Source organism: Muntiacus reevesi, chromosome 3, assembly GCF_963930625.1.
Source record: "Muntiacus reevesi chromosome 3, mMunRee1.1, whole genome shotgun sequence".
Classification (NCBI taxonomy): Eukaryota; Metazoa; Chordata; class Mammalia; order Artiodactyla; family Cervidae; genus Muntiacus; species Muntiacus reevesi.
In genome coordinates, this window is record NC_089251.1 from 243,936,569 (window position 1) to 243,941,871 (window position 5,303).

Here is a 5,303-nt window from a genome sequence, read left to right on the forward strand (position 1 = left end):
ATGTTTTCCATCCCAGTGGATAGATTGAGCATCCAGAATATCCTAAGCATCTATGGGTGGACAACCATCCTACTTGAAGTTTCTGAAAAGAACCAATGAAGCTGGTAAAAATGTAACAGAGGAAGAGCTTGGGGTATTCTAAGTAATTTAATATTATAAAAGGCATCTGAAGCTGCCCAGAATTCCCAAGTTCCACTCTGACCTCGTATTTCAAGAGTTGTTGTGTGAGAGTCCTTGACAGGGAAGAACTATGAAGGGTGGACCCAGAGGATAGCAGACTCCACTATCTCTGTCAAGGTCCCTGGAGATTCTCCTGAAGCGGGGCCCTCCAGCCAGTTGTGTAGGTCACATATTAGCTCTGGGGCACTTTTGGAGTCCTCTCCAGACTTCTGCCAAGCTCTGACTTGCATCTCCCTCTCCCCCTCAGCATTTCTATATATCTCTATGTCAAGTTCTTCTGTCTTCAGATCACCTCCAGCTGGTTGATGACCCTGTTATTGCTAAGATGCCCCACACTTCCAACTCCTCTACCTTCTGAGGCTCTTTGGCCTCCTTTCTAGGTTGATGAACCTGGAGAAGGAAATGGCACCCCATTCCAGTACTCTTGCCTAGAAAATTCCATGGATGGAGGAGCCTGGTGGGCTACAGCCTTTGTGACCATGGGGTCACAAAGAGTTGGACATGACTGAGGGATTCACTTTCACTTTCTAGGTTGATGCAGAGCAGGTAACTGACTTTCATAGACTTTGTCTCCTCTGCCTTAGACACAGAACCCTGAACCTGTCTTTGTGTGATGATCGACTTGGGACCAGGGGGATAGCCAGCTTCTTGCACACTGTGGGCCTGAAACATGTCAGTGTTTACTGTTTGAACATCTCAGCAAGCCATTTCAGCCTAAATGGAGTAAACTCACTTCTTAGCCCTGTCCAGAAAACTTGCCTCAGACTGCCTGTGGTGATTCCAAACTGATAGTAGACATTTCTTCTAGTAGATTCACACAAAATAAATTATTCCCCTGGCAGAGCAGCTTGGTTTGATTTGGGTTATTTGATTATAAAAGCCCAGAGGCCAAGTATTTATTTAGAAATGTTAGGAATCAGCAGCACAAATGAGATTGAGTTTTTGTGAAAAGTTAAAGGTTTCTCATTTAGGGAAGGAGCTCATGAAAGATCCCATTAGGCAAGCCTCACCAGTAATTATTTTGATTTCTCAGGCAAGAGGCAGGCTAATTGTCTGCCATCCATTCCAGAAGGCCTAGAGTCACTTTAAAACCTACCACCCATTGAAAAATATCTTTGGAGGATTTCCCGCTGTGTCTTTTCTATTAACTAAATGTTCAAACTGAGATCAATATATGAAAATATGAACAAAGTGACTGATTATAAATGTGTCCTTTCAAATGGCAAATCATGGGTCTATTACTGATGACACAACTCTGGAGAAGTGGAAAGGGGCTGAAACTGATTAAGCAACACTATGATACACATGTTGTTATCCAAGTTTGATAGAAGCAGCAGCTGAAGCTCAAAGAAGGTAAGTAACTTTCCCAAAGTCACACAGTGAGTTGGTGGCAGAGCTGGGATTCCATGGATTAAATGAATGTGGTTTCCATAAGCCAATGAAGAGGTTAGAAAAAAAAGAAAAGCAGCATTGAATTGGGATTGTTGGAGGTTGGCTGTCAAGAGCAGGATGATGTAGTTGTAACCATGTGATATCTTAGGGATAGAATCCTTTAATCAAGTGTATACTGTGAGGCCAATGTTGAAGCTGGCATAGACGGCTTGGCTTGAGTCTAATATGGACTCACCTAAGCAATGGACTTGTCTCACTAGTGTTGCTTCTGAGATCCATATATAGAAGCACACAGCATGTGACCCTGTAACGGAGTCCTTGGGGGAAGAGGCCACAATCAAACTCCAGGTCAGGAAGCCTGCAGCAGCCTTGGTGCCTAACACTTCAGAAATGCCCAGAAAGATTCCTCTCTGTGAGAGGAGACAACTCGCAGAGACATTGGCAGCTCCGATGCAGACAGCTCACCTGACTCCCCACTCCTTGCAGTTTCCTTCAGATGTGTTCAGAGGGCTCCAGCTCCAATACTGTCATGCCAGACACAAAGCACTGACCTAGGCTGCTTCTTCCTCTCTTGATGCTGGAGGGTGGTACCACTGGCCCCAGATTGCCCACTGACTTCTGCTCCTGCACCTCCATTCCTGTGTGTGATGCCCTCTGTCACTTCCACCTAGGGGTCTCCTAACAGTCACAGTGCTGGAGTGGGGTGAATCCCCCTCACCTTCTCCTATGTTCCCAGATCTCCATACTGCCTGTTTCTTAAAGAACTTTCAGAGGTTGTGCTAGTTTATTGATCCTCCTTCAGTCCTGTGGGCTTCTTTTTGGAACCCCGCACAGATAGATCCCCAATGGGCCTGTGCCTTTCATCAACCCTTCAGAACTGGAGTGTCTAATATTCCATTATTAAAGTGCTGGTTTCAAGGCCTTACCCTGGAGACTGATTTGGTAGGTCTGGAGTTTGGGGCCTGGATGCTGTGTCTTCAATCTACTACTCACAGATTCTGCACTGGAGTGGGGTTGAGAAAAAGTGGTGTTGGAACCATGGCGCTCCCCTGCCTCAGCCATCATGTTCACCTGAGTGGCTGGATGCCAAGCTCTGCTGGGCAGGGATGCTGGCTCATTTACATCCCCACTGTAGTGTTGAATCCAGAACCTGGCACCCAGTACAGTGTCAGTAGATGGCTGGGGCATGAAAGAGTTGGAGGTGCTGTGCGAGCGGACTTCCTTTATCAAGTTTAAGAACCGGCTGAAAGGGCTTCCTGTCCTTGATGCTATGTGTCGACAGTGCGCTATCCCAGGGTCCCACGTGCTGAGAGCAGAATTTAGACAGAAGGCATTGGGCAAAGAATTTTAGCCACAGAGAGAACCATCTCCCAACAGGCAAACAATAGTCAGGCACCAAGAATTTAGGGCCCAGATCAGAATCTACGTGTGGTTCAGGTAAATGTCTCTGAGATGGTAACAGAGGCTAACAGTCACCTCCAGAAAGGTGGGTGACAGAGCCAGGCTGGGTGATGACCAGGATGCAAGAACAGAGGTGTTGCCCTCTCTCCCACCCCGACTCTACTTTCTTCATACCTTCCAGATTTCTTAGAGGGAAGTCAACTCCTTAAAGGCAATTTTTACCTTTTGAAGGATTTTTGGAGGCCAAAAAGTTTGACCTAAATGGAGGAATTGGTAATTTCTCTGAGATTAGGCTTTGATGGTAAAATCGTCTACCCCGCACAGCACTTTGATCAAATAAAGCACGTGTGGGTCATGTCCTCATCAAACAACGGACAAAGCCCTGAGTAGACCGTGGCTTTAGTCCTGGAAGCCCCTCGGAGTAAATGCCATGTGGTTTAGGAGCTCTCTTGATGACCTTTCTCCCGCTGAGGGACCCTTCCCACCCTGCAGAACCCAGGTCTCTAGGACCACAGAGACACCCCCACCCCGGCCCTGTGCCCTGACTCAGTGGAGCCTTTGTATTAATAACCGCAGCTGACAGTGTTACAGAGTCGGGGAGGAAACCGTCCTCATGATAATCCTGACTCATGGCTGCTGCTCCCTGACTGCACTTGAGCTTCTACATGCCTAGCATTTGGCCTGTACTGCCTCGCTTGCACCATGTAACAAGCCTTTGAGGACTCTTCCTCTCCAGACAAGAAAAGAGCGTGGGAGGTGGGGTGGGGGGCGCGGGGCAGAGGAACCTCAGGAACCACAGCTGCTAGTCCCCTGGGTGCCCAGGTCACACTCAGTCTCCGTGCTATGCTCATCTCTACTTTCTGGCTTCCCAAATGGAATTTAAAATTAATCTGTGTTTTCGTTGATCATGACAGCAGGGCATTGTTTATTTTCTGAACTGGCCTTGGGATGAGGTTGTGTCTTCCTGTGTTGACTTTGATGCTTTTCCTCACAGTGGTCCCCTGGCCTTCAAAGTGGTAGCCATCGTCATACACTTGCTTCAGAATTATAGGTAAATTCAAATGCTTCCCAGCTCAGGAGCCTCTATAAGCCTAAATGGCTTCACACAGACTTACCTCATGTCCTATTTTTTCTCAATCAGAAGGTTCAGACCCTAAGAGTATTAAGAATCAGAAGTACAGCAGCTGTATTTTTGAGCTTTTTATTTGGGAATAATTTAAAACTTACAAAAAAGATGCAAAAATAAAAAAATAATACAAGAGCACCTGTATTGTCATCATTTTACTCCACTTGCTTTATTATTTGCATGTTTCTCCCCAATCCATATATATATATGTATATGAGAGAAAGTGAAAGTCGCTCAGTCATGTCTGACTCTCTGCGACTCCATGGACTATACAGTCTGTGGAATTCTCCAGGTGAGAATACTGGAGTGGGTAGTCTTTCCTTTCTCCAAGGGAATCTTCCCAACCCAGGGATCAAACCCAGGGCTCCTACATTGTAGGTGAATCCTTTACCAGCTGAGCCACAAGGGAAGCCCATATATATGTACACAAACACATATATGCACACACACACATATATGCATGTATAATGGTTAAGAAAAAAATTATGTATAACTTGTAGATAATATACATCTCTATATCTATTATAATAAGTATATTTTTTTCTGAACAGTTTGAAAATAAGTTACCAGCTTCATGGCCCTTTACCCCTGAGTGTGAATTTCCTAAGAATGACAGTGTTCTACAACATAACAATAATACTTGGCAAAGTACATTATCTAATTTTCCTTCCATATATCAGTTTTGTTAGGTGACTTATCAGTGTCTTTCCAAGCATCCCCCCTTCCAATACAGGATCCAGTGCAGAGTCAGGTCTTGGATTTTGTTGTCCTGCCTTTTACCTCCTTTAACCGGGCTTTCATGATGTCAATCCCTACCTTCCTGTCACATGCACATTTTTTTCCTTCAGGTATCTTTGTGTCATCTTTGTGCAGGGTCAGTGTTGATCTTTTTCATATCGTTTCAGTTTTAGTGTATTTGCTGCCAAAGTGAGCACCCCACACCGTTTTGTTTCGATAGCGTGTTTCTCATTGTATGCATGCTTGTAGGTGTCTCATGCTGGTTAGATTGAGGTTATGCCATCTCAGCCCAATTACTGCCCAGTGATGTGAGTCCTGTCCAGGTATTTGGAGCCGCATGATGATGTGATCTGCCCCACACAGATGATATTAATTTGGACCTGGTCAAGGAGTTGTACAGTTTCTTCATCCTGGCTGCTTTTTGGGTCTTTTTTCTCTTGCCACTAATAAGGAATGTGTGGGGAGT

The 5,303-nt window shown here is 45.3% G+C and overlaps 1 non-coding gene across 1 annotated transcript; it reads right to left on the reverse strand.

Moving 5' to 3' along the window:
- Positions 1–4,926: 4,926 nt before the first annotated feature.
- LOC136165747 (U6 spliceosomal RNA) lies at positions 4,927–5,034 on the reverse strand. The gene has a single exon (XR_010662733.1). It is a non-coding gene; the product is annotated as a U6 spliceosomal RNA (small nuclear RNA).
- Positions 5,035–5,303: the final 269 nt, after the last annotated feature.